The sequence below is a fragment of the Sorex fumeus genome, unplaced genomic scaffold, assembly GCF_029834395.1.
Source record: "Sorex fumeus unplaced genomic scaffold, SorFum_2.1 ptg000035l, whole genome shotgun sequence".
NCBI lineage: Eukaryota > Metazoa > Chordata > Mammalia > Eulipotyphla > Soricidae > Sorex > Sorex fumeus.
In genome coordinates, this window is record NW_026606092.1 from 22,785,132 (window position 1) to 22,800,970 (window position 15,839).

Sequence of the window (15,839 nt, forward strand, 5' to 3'; positions counted from 1 at the left end):
CTCTCTCTCTCTCTATATATATATATATATATATATGAATAAGTAAAGATATAATCCAGTATAAAGGAGAGAATATTCAAAAATCCCTCACAGTTAACAAATATTATGATGTCCTGAATATAATCTCTATTTGGTGAAAGTATAAGTAGTTTTTGATAATACAGTGCCTATCGTCCAAATAATAAACTTCCTTATTATTTCTATATATTTTACTAATTAGGACAACTTTACCATGGCCAGAGAAAATCAATTATAGTTTCTATTCTGAAATGGCTTACACTGATACTAAAGAGAGTTTCCTTCCTTCTTTCCTTCCTGTTTATCTGTTTTTCTCTCTTTTCCTTCTTTTTGTTTATTTGTTTCTTTTTTCTTCTTTCTATATTAATTTTAATTCCGTTTAAATTATTTTAAAATCTAGAGGCATTATATTACTTGCAATAATGTTGATAATAGTTTTAAGTTTACATGTTGCTGCACCATACACAAAATGATCACACAGTATAGCTTTGTAGTCTCTAAATTCCTTTTTTTCCTCCCTTTTCCTGTGCCTCTAGGCAGATGCTCTTCCCTTTGTTAATTTAGATTCTTTGCTTAGATTCATTCAGAATTTTAAAATGATATTAATATGGAGAAGACAAATTATTAATTTTATGTAACCAGGGATAGCACAGCGGGTAGGGCGTTCGCCTTACAAGCAGCCAACATGGCCGACCCGAGTTCGATTCCTCTGCCCCTCTTGGAGAGCCCGGCAAGCTACCGAGAGTATTCGATATGCCAGACACAGTAACAACAAAGTCTCCAATGGAGACGTTACTGGGCCCGCTCGAGCAAATCGACGATCAACAGGAGGGCCTTTACCTTTACCTTTACCTTCTCATACATAATTTTAAAAAGGAAAAGAGGATACAAATGTGTTTAGAGTCTCATAAAGAGAAAAGATAAAGGATAGACAAACATTTCCACCTTCAGTTATAAGGCATATTTTGCTATCCATGGTGTCCAGAAACTTTCCCATTCTACCTGTCCCTCTTATATTGACACTGGTCCAGTGAATAATATATCCCCCTCCTCTTAAATTTAGAGGACCAAGAACTACCACAAATGATGCTATGTGATTTCCAAAATCAGAACATAAAAAGTCATTTGAGTTCCATTTAGTCCTCTGAGACTTGTTTTATAACCTATCCCTATGACACAAAGAATTCTATTAGATAGGCCATAAGGGTCTGTGTGGAAAGAAGAATTTCTCATACCTCAACCTTAAGACTCCAGGAGATAGGAACAAAACCTTTCCCATCTTATAAGTGAGCCATTTGAAGGTAAATCCTACAAATCTGAGTATATCAGTCTTATAAATAATATGAATAGTTCTTCCTACTGCCTTCCTAAATTAAAGATTTGTGAGCTAAATAAGTGTAAGCTTTATTATGAAATAATAAATGTTATATATATACAAAATACATGTATTTTAAGAGTTAGTATACATTATCTCTTCTAATTAAGCTAGTTCAAATTGAGTTTGTATATTTCTAATTAAAGCAAATGATTCAAAAAGTCACTGTCATTGACATCCCATCATTCATTGATTTGTTCGAGCAGGCACCAGTAATGTCTCCATTGTGAGACTTGTTGTTACTATTTTTGGCATATCGAATATGCCATGGGGAGCTTGCTAGGCTCTGTCATGCGGGCGAGATACTCTTGGTAGCTTACTGGGCTTTCTGAGAGGAGTGGAGGAATCGAGTCCAGGTCAGCCACATGCAAGCAAAAAGCCCTACCTGCCATGCTATCACTCCAGCCTGACTAAAAAAATATATAGATTTTTAACTTATTTATAGGTTTTTTCCATTTAATGTTAATAGAGAAAACAGGAGCAATAAGATGTCTCTTCTGCTATTTAGGAAAAAAATTTAACTAACTTCCCTAAGATTGACCTTTTTCTGGTTACATAAAGGTAAAGGTAAAAGGTAAAGGCCCTCCCGTTGATCGTCGATTTGCTCGAGCGGGCCCAGTAACGTCTCCATTGGAGACTTTGTTGTTACTGTGTCTGGCATATCGAATACTCTCGGTAGCTTGCCGGGCTCTCCGAGAGGGGCGGAGGAATCGAACTCGGCCATGTTGGCCGCGTGTAAGGCGAATGCCCTACCCGCTGTGCTATCCCTGGTTACATAAAATTAATAATTTGTCTTCTCCATATTAATATCATTTTAAAATTCTGAATGAATCTAAGCAAAGAATCTAAATTAACAAAGGGATTATTAGATGCATTTTTCTGATCATGAAATTTTTGTTTTCTTTTTTAAAATGCAACTGAGAACTTTGGGAAAATGTACTATGGGTGAATAACAAAAATTTCCTTTGTCATGTTCACTTAACATTTTTTATCAGGATAGAAAATCTTTTTGAATCCTTGTGATATTGAGACAAAAACATCCTGAGGTATTTCACTCAAGGAAATAAGGTCATCTCTCTCACATGATCAGTTGGCAATACAGAAGAATGCTTTCTAGTAAAGAAACTAATTTATTTTTACAGCTGGAAATGCTATAGTTTCTTTCAATATACCAACATGTTAAAAACTTCTCACCAGACCAAAACATTTGTTTTATTTTTAATGAAATATTAATCTTTTAGGCATTATATATTATGCAATTATAGCATTTTATATTATTTAAATAGCTAACCTTAATGACTATTTTTGATTCTCCTAATTGAATTTGGCGTTTTTCTACTTTGCATTGAGAATACATTTGGTATCAGTTGAGATTTCAAGGTGATGCTCATATTCCTAGGTACATAGGAGAATTCTGGTAGTTAGAACTATTCCCAAAATATTTTACTGATGTTTGAGATCATCTAATTCTTAAAAGAGTTGCCTCAGTGGTGACTGAACTTGACATTTCTTTTGTTTTTTTTTTTGGATGGGTCACACCCAGGGATGGGACCCAGGTCAACTGCATGCAAAGCAAACATCCTACCCAATGTACTATCACTCCAGCTCTTAAAGTTGACGTTCATAGGGTATTATTCATCCCAAGATCTGTGTATAAACTGAGAGGTGTTTGTTTTCATCTGTCCTCTATACTGCAACCTGCTTCTTGTTTATGGAGACCTCAGAGCTTCCATTTATCAGGCATTTCTCTCCTAATGGAGAAAAAATCAGTGCAAGCCTCTCATCACACAGATCTCTGCCAATCACAGACCTTAAAAGTTTTAGCAGGTCATATTCCAAACCTGTCTTCTCTCACCCAATCTTTCCTCCCTGAATTATCACCGCCAATTGTTTCGTGTCCCAAAGCTTAACTTTTGATCTGTGATGGGTCTTAACTTACTATGTGGTTAATGTGTTTTCAAATTAGTCTTCTGTGAATATTTTAATAGCATTAAGCACTGGTAATACTTGTTCTCCTCCTCGTTTCTTCCACTCCGGTCAGACACGGGCCTTCCCAAGGCTCTCAGTTCATTGGTTTAGAAGCCCTTGAGATGCATTAAAGAGCTAATGACCCATAAAACTACAGGCTTGATGTTGTTTAACCCTCTCTTGTTTTATTTCTGTGTATGAGTCCACCAAAACGGAGTGTCCATTTCCAAATTATGCATTGCAGGTTTCTAGGGAAAATTAGTACTCCACATTGTGAAGTTGATTTAAAACTTGGATACAGAAATTCTCCACAGTGTTGTTAATCCTGTAGCACGAAAGTGAATAATGTTACTATGTCTAATTAATATCTAAAGAGATTTTTTCCCTATTTGATCAATTACAAAAATACCGTTAATACTTTTTCAGGATACATTGTATTGAAATAGGACTTCATTATGGAATCATTTTTCTACATTTTCCAGGAGGACATACAAATGTAAAAATAATAATAATAATAATAGTACCTTGTAGTTCCACTGTTTCTCCAGATAGGAGAAGGACTACAATAATGAATTTATACCAAATCTTTTAACAAATCAGGTAGGCAATCTAATGTGCCTTAATTTCTATCATTCAACAGTATTTCTAAATCACCTCAGTTCTTAGAGAAAGAACATTTTAAAAAAGTCTGAAGAGTAAAAATAGTCTCTAGACAGTCTTTGTATGGCCCGGAAGTATAAAAATTTAGAGATATTGTATATATGTGTGTATGGGTATATATATATATGTATATATATATATACACTTATATACACACATGCAGATAAATAATGCTTACATACATATTCTATCCACTATAATATATACACATATGCATGTGTAAAATATATATGTGTATATATATATATTTTTTTTGTTTTTTTTTTGAGGGAAACCATACCCTGAGATCTCAGAGCTTACACCTTTTTTTTTACTCAGGTCATTCCTAGTAGTGCTCAAAAGACCATATGTGGTGCCAGGAATCTAACTAGGGTCTTAGTTGAAATCACCTCATACAAGACAAGTAGAAAGATGGTAAACAGGTAATATTTCCTGGCAAAATCAAATGAAAAATGAGATAATTTGTGTTGCAATATTGAGTTTTAAAAGCACTTGTTAGTTTTATTTAAAAAAAAATGCTCTGTTAAGTGTTTGCCAAATATGGATGTGAAAGATGCTGGAATACAGAGCTCTCAGAGGTGATGATCAAAATAGTTTCATTCAGCTTTTTTGTGATTATTAAACTGCTCATTTGGTTGAAGCAATAATTAGTGTCTTAATGTGAAACAAGAGCTTCAGGACAAGAACTTCTGGTTGAAGATCAATATGAGAGATATTGTTTCAGTTACAGCCTTAATAATTGTAACTGTAGGGAGTCTGGCAGAGCCAGTTTTATGAATTAATATAATATGGAATTCACCAGGTACAAATGGAGAGTAAAAATAAAGGGGAATTACTAGTAGTGACTATACTGGGAATATCTGGGTGAGAGGGAATTGCTTGATAAATGCAAGTTGACTTAAAGTGGGCTCTTGTAATAGTCAACACAGACACATCTTCCAATAAGAGAATGCATATTTGAGGGTCAAATTGGAAAGGGAATTCAAACCTAGCGAACAAAACTGGAAAAGACCCTTTGAAAAACGATTAATTTTACTCATTCCATTATCTTATAATGTTCCTTATGGGGATTTTCTTTTATTCTCTTAGTGGGTAAAATCAAACACACTCTTGACGTGTTCATGTGATTTTCTGCTAAGGTACAATCATATACTTGGGCAGAAGATCCAAGCAACTTTGTCCAGATATTATTACCAATCTCCAAAGAATTAATATGTCATTAACCTTTTATAATTAATAGAGCTTATCTTTTTATCCTGGGGCCAACTGCAAATGAAAAATTTAAAAAGTGTCCACTAGATTTACTCAAGATAAGTTTTTTTTTTATTTTTATTAGTGAAACACCAAGATAAAATAAAAGCTTTTAAAAACTTCTTTGTGGATTATTTTTTATTATCTGAGTTTATTTACTTTTTAAAAATCTCTACTTTACACATTCTGATCAAAATGACCAAAACCTTAGACAGAGACAAAATTCTGAAAGCAGCAAGATCGAAGAAAGAAATCTCTTACAAAGGAGCATCCTTAAAATTCACAGCTGATTTTTCTGATGAAACCCTCATGGCCCGAAAACAGTGGTGGGACATAGTAAAAAAACTCAATGAAATAAATGCCTCCCCCAAAATACTTTTCCCAGCAAGACTCTCATTCATAATAGAAGGAACAACACACAGTTTCACAGACAAACAACAGCTAAGGAACTTCATAGACTCAAAACCATGGTTACAAGAACAACTAAATGGGCTACTTTAAGGCAAGAAAGGCCCCTCAAATACACCCAATTTTAACATAACAATAGGACAAAATCCCATAACAATAATCTCTCTCAATGTCAATGGGCTAAACGCACCAATTAAAAGACATAGAGTGGCAGGATGGATTAGAAAATTGAACCCAACATTCTGCTGCCTGCAAGAAACGCATCTCAATAGTCAAAGCAAACACAGACTCAGAGTCAAAGGCTGGAAAACAATCCTACAGGCAAACAGCTCCCATAAAAAAGCTGGGGTAGCCATCCTTATATCAGACCACATTGATTTCAGAGTGAGGAAGGTCATAAGAGACAGTGAAGGCCATTACTTATTGATCAGAGGATCTGTACAACAGGAAGAACTTACAATAATAAATGTATATGCACCTAATGAGAGACCAGCAAAGTACTTAAAACAACTACTCATAGATTTGGAAAAAGACATCAATAGCAACACAATACTAGTGGGAGACTTCAACACTGCTTTGTCACCTCTTGATAGATCAACCAGACTCAAGCTTAGCAAGGACATACTTCATTTGAGGGAAACAATGGAAGAAAGGGACTTAGTAGATATATACAGGACACTTCATCCACAAAAAGCTGAATACACATTCTTCTCAAGCGTACATGGAACATTCTCCAAGATAGACCACATGCTGAGCCACAAAACATGCCTCCATAAAATTAAGAAGGTAGAGATTGTATCAACAATCTTCTCAGACCATAATGCGCTGAAATTAGAAGTAAATCACACACAAAAACAGAAAACTAAATCAAACACCTGGAAATTAAACAGTGCACTATTGAACAACAAGTGGATTAGACAGGAAATCAAAGAGGAAATCAAAAGATTCCTAGAAATGAATGAAAATGAGAACACGAGTTACCAAAACTTATGGGACACAGCAAAGGCTGTGTTAAGAGGAAAGTTTATAGCTCTACAAGCATTCCTCAGGAAGGAGGAGCGAGCACACATAAGTAACCTAACCTCACAGCTTAAGAGCTTGGAGAAGGACCAAAAAAAGGAGCACAACCCGAACAGGAGAAAGGAAATAATAAAACTCAGAGCAGAGATTAACGAGATGGAAACCCAAAAAACAATCCGAAAGATCAATGAAACCAAGAGCTGGTTCTTTGAGAAAATTAACAAGATCGATAAGCCTCTAGCAAAACTCACAAAGAAAGGGAGAGAGAAAACCCTAATAAACCGAATCAGAAATGAAAAGGGGGTCATTACAACAGAAACCACAGAAATTCAGAGGATCCTCAGGGAGTACTTTGAGAAGCTTTATGCCACGGAACATCAAAACCTCGAGGAAATGGATAAATTCCTAGACTCCTACAGACTCCCAAGGCTGAACCAAGAAGACCTGGAATACCTGAACAGACCTATCACCATCAAGGAAATTGAAATGGTAATAAAAAGTCTCCCCAAGCACAAAAGTCCTGGCCCGGATGGATTCACTAGTGAATTCTTCCAAATCTTTAAAGAGGACTTACTCCCAATGCTCTTTAAGCTTTTCCACGAAATTGAAATATCAAAAACACTTCCAAACAGTTTCTACGAAGCAAATATCACACTGATACCAAAAGCAGACAGAGATACCACAAAGAAAGAGAATTACAGGCCGATATCCCTGATGAACACAGATGCAAAGATCCTCAACAAACTACTAGCAAATAGAATCCAACTACTCATCAAAAAGATCATACACCATGACCAAGTAGGATTCATCCCAGGGATGCAAGGATGGTTCAACATTCGGAAATCAATCAACATAATTCACCATATCAACAAAAGAAAAGATAAAAAGCATATGATCATATCAATAGATGCAGAGAAAGCATTTGATAAGATCCAGCACCCCTTTATGATGAAAACCCTAGCCAAAATGGGTATAGAGGGGACCTTCCTCAACATAATTAAAGCCATCTACCACAAGCCTACAGCAAGCATCATCCTCAATGGGGAAAAACTGAGAGCCTTCCCTCTAAGATCAGGGACGAGACAGGGATGCCCACTCTCTCCACTGCTGTTCAATATAGTACTGGAAGTACTTGCAATAGCGATTCGGCAGGAAAAAGATATTAAGGGCATTCAGGTAGGAAAGGAAGAAATCAAGCTCTCACTATTCGCAGATGATATGATACTCTACTTAGAGAACCCAATAACTTCCACCAAAAAACTCTTAGAAACAATAGACTCGTATAGTAAAGTTGCAGGTTATAAAATCAATACCCAAAAGTCCATGGCTTTCCTATACGCAAACAGTGAGAGAGAAGAAAGCAACATGAAAAAAACAATCCCATTCACAATTGTGCCCCAGAAAATCAAGTACCTAGGAATCAGCTTAACTAAGGAAGTAAAGGACCTGTACAAAGAAAACTACAAAACGCTACTTCAGGAAATAAAAGAGGACATGAGGAAATGGAAAGATATCCCCTGCTCATGGGTCGGGAGACTTAACATTGTCAAAATGGCAATACTACCGAAAGCATTGTATAAATTCAATGCAATCCCTATAAGGATACCCATGACATTCTTCAAAGAAATGGAGCAAACACTCTTGAAATTTATATGGAACAATAAGCCCCCACGAATAGCTAAAGCAATTCTTGGGAAAAAGAAAATGGGAGGAATCAACCTCCCGAACTTCAAACTGTACTACAAAGCAGTAATAATTAAAACAGCATGGTACTGGAACAAAGGCAGAACTGCAGACCAATGGAACAGGGTTGAATACACTGACATCTCTCCTCAATCATATGCTCATCTAATCTTTGATAAAGGTGCAAGTAATGTGAAGTGGAGTAAGGAAAGCCTCTTTAATAAATTGTGTTGGCATCACTGGACGGCTACATGCAAAAAAATAGGCTCAGAACTCTGCCTAACACCATGTACAAAAGTAAGATCAAAATGGATTAAAGACCTCAACATCAGACCAGAAACGATAAGGTACATTGAAGATAAAGTTGGCAAAACCCTCCATGACATTGAAGCTAATGGTATCTTCAAAGATGCCACGCCACTGGCCGAGCAAGTGAAAACAGAGATAGATAAATGGGACTATCTTAAACTAAGAAGCTTCTGCACCTCCAAAGAAACAGTGACCAAAATACAAAGACAGTCTACAGAATGGGAAAGGATATTCACCGAATACACATCTGACAAGGGGTTGATATCCAGGATATACAAAATACTGGTTAAACTCCACAAGAAGAAAACATCCAACCCCATCCAAAAATGGGGCAATGAAATGAACAGAAACTTTCTCAAAGAAGAAATCCGAATGGCAAAAAAGCACATGAGAAAATGCTCTACATCATTAATCATCAGGGAGATGCAGATCAAAACCACAATGAGATACCATCTCACACCTCAGAGACTGGCCCACATCAAAAAGAACAAAAGCAACCGATGCTGGCGTGGATGTGGCGAGAAAGGGACACTCCTTCACTGTTGGTGGGAATGTCCACTGGTTCAGCCCTTCTGGAAAACAGTATGGACGATTCTCAAAAAATTAGAAATTGAGCTCCCATTTGACCCAGCAATACCACTCCTGGGAATATATCCCAGAGAGGCAAAAATGTATAGTCGAAGTGACATCTGCACTTGTTTGTTCATTGCAGCCCTCTTTACAATAGCCAGAAACTGGAAGAAACCTGAATGCCCAAGAACAGATGACTGGTTAAAGAAACTTTGGTACATCTACACAATGGAGTACTATGTAGCTCTTAGAAAAGATGAAGTCATGAAATTTACATACAAGTGGTACAATATGGAAAGTATCATGCTAAGCGAAATGAGTCAGAAAGAGAGGGATAGACATAGAAAGATTGCATTCATCTGGGGGATATAAAGTAACAAAGTATGAGATTAATACCCAAGAATAGCTGAGATCAGCACCAGGAGGATTACTCCATAACTTAGAGGCCAGCCGGGTATCCTAGAGGAAAGGGCTATTCAGATAGAGAAGGGAGCACCAAATAAAGGATGTTTGGAGGATCCTCCCAGGAGGGGAGATGCACGTCGAAAGTAGACTATGGACTGAACATGTTTGCCACTCAATGCCTCTTTTGCAGACCACAACACCCAAAAGGAGAGAGAGAACACAGGGGATTGCCCTGCCACAGAGACGGGGGGATGGGGGGATGGGGGTGGGAGGGATATTATCCATGGCGGTGGAAAATGGGCACTGGTGGAGGGATGGGTATCTGATCATTGTATAATTGAAACCAAAGCACAAAAAATTGTAAATCTACAACTTTAAAAAAAATAAAATAAAGGGGAAAAAAAAAAAAAAAAATCTCTACTTTTATGTTTATCTTTTGTGTCTTTCTTTGATCACTTACTTTACATGTTAAAACCTGTTATCATTTTCTAGACACATTGACTTTTTCAGCATTCTTTGTAATCTTGCAAGATTGCTTTTCTTGAAATAGATATGAGGCCTGTTATGTGAGGAATAAGTGCAAAGGAAATTTTGATTTCCTTCTATGAGGACATTAAAACCATCGTATCATGTTAAACAAAGGTATCTAATACACCTTAGATTACACTAGAAATAGATTTGAATATGTATGGATTATTGTTATATCTATACAAATGAATATGATTATATATTACATGTAAAACACAAATGAAACAATATTTCTGCTTTTATTATACCTTTAGGTCATATATAACATTTAGGTTCAGTAACTTTTCATTAGGTTCACATCTCCATTCTTTTGAAGTACCTTTATCTTTGAGGAAACTGCATTTACACTACTAAATTGAAATATGAACATTCTAATTTAACTATTATTAGGAATCTCTTAATTCTTGAAGTTTTTCATTTATTCTCACTTATGCCCATTTTTTTTTATTCATGCCTTTAACTTCTTTGCAGGCTGACTTGCAAGGTTAAGGCAAGTTTTATGTTTATACTTTGTCCCAATGAGATGTATTTATATATGTGGTATTAAGTATCATGTGCTGGTAGTTGACAAAAAATGTAAAAGAAAGAAATCCTTTCTCCTAGACATGTCAAGCATTTGAGCTCAAAACTCACATCATTGGTTGTTGATTGTTCCTTATATCAGTTGGTATTCATCTCTAGACTGTCACAGACATAAAAAGGCATTGTCTGTAGCACTGTCCTCCTGTTGTTCATCGACTTGCTGGAGCAGGCACTGGTAACATCTCCATTGTGAGACTTGTTGTTACTATTTTTGGCATATCGAACACGCCAATGGGAGCTTGCCAGGCTCTGCCATGCAGGCTGGATACTCTCGGTAGCTTGCTGGGGTCTCCAAAAGAGAGGGAGGAATTGAACCTAGGTTGGCCGCCTGCAAGGCAAATGCCCTACTCCCTGTGCTATTGCTCCAGTCCTGGTAATTCAAATAGCTCCAACATAAGTTTATTTTGGGGGGAGGGGGATGGGGGACCACACCCAATGGGGGCTGTTGTTCTGGTGCATTGCTAGGGTTTGCTCCCTGGGGTACTTGCAAGGTCATGTGGAACCAGGAGTCAACCCAACCCTCCTCAGACAAAGCATGAGAGCTAGCACTTTGAATTACCTCCCCAGCTCATCATAAGAATATTTCTCAATGGCTGCTGACCAATGCAGCCTCAAGAAACTTTATTAGAGGGACTGGAGAGATAGCACAGCGGGTAGGGCATTTGCCTTGCACGCGGCCGACCTGGGTTCGATTCCCAGCATCCCATATGGTCCCCCGAGCACCACCAGAAGTAACTCCCTAGTGCAGAGCCAGGAGTAACCCCTGTGCATTGCTGGGTGTGACCCAAAAAGCAAAAAAAAAAAAGGTCTTGGTAATTTTGCCTGCAGATATTGCTAAATTAATACCAGCATGAAAAACATTGGTTTTGTCTTAATAGTTAAAATTATTAACCAAAACTGGTCTTGCAATTGAAAATGTGTGTGTGTGTGTGTGTGTGTGTGTGTGTGTGTGTGTGTGTGATGGCAGAGGGAAGATGGTGGAGGGTGGTGGTGGTGGAGCAGAGCCATGCGAGAGGCCGCCAATGGCCTCCCAGAGTGTGGGATCTGCAGTTGGCCTTGGCAGAATTATATGAAGATGATATGAAATGTAAATCTTCCAAATCTGAGTGGCCTCAAGCTTTGGTCTTCACAATCCCAAGAACACCTTACAGGTTCTATTCAAATGAACATGAATACAGCGGATCACATAAAGTTCAACCCTCAACTGGGAATATTGTAAATGAACTTTTCAAAGACGCAAAAGAACTTGGTGCTGCTCCTCTGAGCGAAGCCACAAAAGGTGATGAGAGTTCTAAGTCATTTTCAGGTGGAGGTTACAGAGATCTGAATACATCTATGGCAAGATGATCTGATGTAAGAGATCTGAATACATCTATGGCAAAACTCAGTTGCAAGATGTTCAGATTTTACTTAAACTCTGGAGTAATGGTTTCAGTTTAGCTGATGGAGAATTGTGACCTTACAATGACTCAACTAATGCTCAATTTCTGGAATCTATTAAGAAAGGTGAAATTCCCCTGGAACGTCAGTGACTGACTGATTCAGGGTGGTCAAGTAAATTTGGATATGGAAGATCATCAACATCAAGAATATGTAAAACCTAGATTGAGATTCAAGGCTTTTAGTGGAGAAGGACAAAAACTTGGAAGGTTTTGTGTATTCAGAGTTTTGTTTGAACTCTTTCTTAGCCTTACACCTGAAATAATAAGTACACCTTCTTCCCCTGAAGAAGAGGACAAATCAATACTTACTTAATGCAGTTGTTGTTATTGATGATTCAGTGCCAACAATAAAAATTCAAATCAGGTTAACTGATGGGACTTGTTTGATACAAAGATCCAACATTACACACAGGATCCTGGATGTTTGAGAGTTTGTTGCATGGCACCGTCCTGAATTTGCCACTCTTGACTATTCTTGGGACTTCCTTTCCAAACAAAGAGCTGACAAATGAAAACCTTACACTACAAGATGCTTAACACTGTGATTCTCCAGCAACTTAAGTGATACTGTTCCAATCATGCTATAAGCATTCAGGAAGTATATTGTGCCATATTATAACATAAAAATGAGTACAGTTTATGTCTGAAGCATAGGCAACACCATATTTGTAAATAGTAGACTGGAACTGGAATTAGAGCCTAATTATGAGGTGTAAAAAGTTAAAAAACACTATATTTTATAGTCATTGAAACTTTAACCTTCCAAAATCTGTATCTGACCACCTGACATTTCACTTTGTCCCATTCTTCGTTCTTTCCATCAATTCAAATTTCTTCATCTATCCAGCTGGTAGCCTCTCAATTTCCTTCTCACCCACATTTAATGTACCTGCATGTCTTTTTTAAGCTTTATGTTCATAATTTTCTTATTTTTTTTGATTTTCTTGTCTCCACTCCATGAATTTAGCATAAGGAAAACACAATTTATAGGGTCAAAAAACTATTTAGAGTCCTTAATAGCATTACCTCCTTTTTATTGTCATTTCATCTTCTTCTGACTAATTTTCACCAAATAGAGTCCTAAAGAAATTCTTTGTATTTAAAATTATTTACCATCAAATTACTTCAATATCTTAGAGTATATTACAAACCCTTGCATATCTAAGAAAATTCCCTGTTTCCACCTCACCCTTAAACTACTCTGTCAATTAACTCTGATCATTTGATAGCTGCTATCTTTAACTTACATTTTTTCTGTAGCAACAACATATTCTTATTAAAAATTACATTCGTCTACCTTCCAAGAATCTAAATTTGAATGTGTGATAGTTTTGAACTGTGGGAATTTAGCAGACATAATTGAGTGTGTTTTTCATATAAGCTATTTTAAATATAGTAGGTTTAGCATGCACGGGTCTGTTGCCCTTTGCTTATCTTCTTTCTTGCAGTTGAAAAACTAAATGTAAAACAACCATCTGGTGGCCAGGAGACATTTTTAAGATGATGATAGAGAGAAGTCTGTCTCACTAACATATATATATATGTATGTATATATATATATTTATATATAAAGTATAGGGAGGTATGGTGCCACCAGCAGGTCAATCTGTACCTGTGAGGTGAGTGCATCAGCAGTCTGATGGCACCTTCAGACTTCCAGATACCCCAAAATTGCTGCTGTGCCTTTGGACAGACCCGAAAAACTTGGGGCAAAGTTTACCAAGAAAGTAAATGGCCAAAAGTTAGGTATATGGAAGACACACCCATAAACCATATCTGGCTCAGCTATCTAATTGGAGGCATGGCCTCTCTGGTTCCTGATCGAACTGCTTAATGGCCATGATCCCAGAGATGCAGAAACAATCTCAACACCCAATGGCTTTTGGCAGAAATGCGTCCAGTCCCTGCAGTAGGTTAGCAGCGCTGGGCCAATTCAGGTGGGAATAGGTTTCATGCCTTGGCCTGTTCCTCCTAGCGACCCAGTGGCTGCCATCCTCAGGACGGTCAGGTTTGGGCTGCCATCCTCAGGACAGTCAGGTTTGGGCCCACAGTGACAAGACACGCGGGACCTCACAGGGTGGGGTTCGAGCTGGCCCTTTCCTCCCCACCCCAATGAGACCCCAAATTGTCACCCATGAATGACCTCTCTGGCTCCTGATCAACCTGCTTAATGGCCATGATCCCAGAGACTCAGAAACAAATCTTGGAACCCAGTGGCTTTTGGCAGAAATTAGTCTGGAACCCACAGTAGGTTACTGTCACCAGGCCACCCCAGAGGGGAAAGGGTGTTGTCCCTCTGCCTGATCCTCCTTGGTGGCTCAGTGGCCGCCGTCCTCCAGAGTCCACTAAACAGTCAGGATTGGACCTTCAGTGATGAGACATGTGGGGCCTCATGGTATGGGGGTGGAGCTGGCCCTTTCCTCCCTATTCCGAGACCTCGAGTCGCTGCCCAAGAACGGCCTTTCTGGCTCCTGATCAAGCTGCTCAATGACCATGATCCCAGAGACTCAGGAACAAATCTCGGAACCCAGCAGGTTTTGGCAGAAATCCCTCCAGACTTAAGTGTTTAAATTTCAGAATTTCAAAATCTGCGGCCACTACTGCAACTACGTATGTATGTTATTCTTAACCAGCAATAGAAAACAAATTGTCTAATGTTGCCTTTTCAGCAGATCTGAGTGTTGGGGTAAAATCCCAAATAATAATGGTACATCTGGTGTCAAAATATTGAATGTGATCAAAGTAGAGAGAGAGAGTAATGTGAAAATCATCTGCCCCACAGGTAGGGGGAGAGTGTGGGATAGGGATATACTTGGGTTTTTGGTGGTGGAGAATGGGCACTGGTGGAAGTATGGGTGTTTCATTATAAGACCGAGACCTAAGCCCGAAAGCTTTTTAACTGCTGTCACGGTGATTCAATAAATAAAATTATAAAAAATGAAAAAAATGTAAGGTGGAGTTCATTCCCAATTCAGTCAGCTACTCAGTGGCTGAATAAATAGGAGTACTCATATATATATATATATATATATATATATATATATATCAAGTATTATGGCTTCTAGGGAATGATTATCTCTCATTAATGTTTTTTAAAAAGTCCATTATTATTTAAATCAGTGCTATTTATCTGTTAAATGAAACCAAATGCAACCTGAGTTAGCTATAAACTACCATATGACTACTTGTAGACTAAATCCATTATCCAAATGAATGACTAAATTTTCATTTTAAAGTTATGTTTAATTTGAAAGTAGTATGACAAATACAATTCTCTCTCAAATGTTTAGCTCACAGGATAATTCTGAGGCACAAGTAGAATCATTACCTGCTTTCTCTGCCTTTTTCTCTGGTGAACTAATTATATGTATACAGGATATATGTATAACACATACTTAATTAAAATAATTAAGTCCCCACCCTCCCTTCTACTCCTGCTCATGGTAACTCTAGTTTTATATTTAGCAGTATATTTATAGTAATGGCAATTTCAAGTATGCCTTATTCTACTGACAGAAGCCTAATCTCTCTACTGTGTTTTTTTTTTAATTGTTGGAGTTTCAGTCTCTGAATGAATATAAAGAGATGTGGTACTGATATAGGACTAAATTATTTTTTTT

The 15,839-nt window shown here is 37.5% G+C and overlaps 1 protein-coding gene and 1 pseudogene across 1 annotated transcript in view; one reads left to right on the top strand and one right to left on the bottom strand.

The window, feature by feature from the left end:
- ARHGAP15 (Rho GTPase activating protein 15) overlaps positions 1-15,839 on the bottom strand; it is a 759,615-nt gene that overhangs the window by 696,494 nt on the left and 47,282 nt on the right. The gene's annotated exons all lie outside the window — the stretch shown is intronic.
- On the top strand, positions 11,752-12,784 carry LOC130026915 (UBX domain-containing protein 2B-like; annotated as a pseudogene).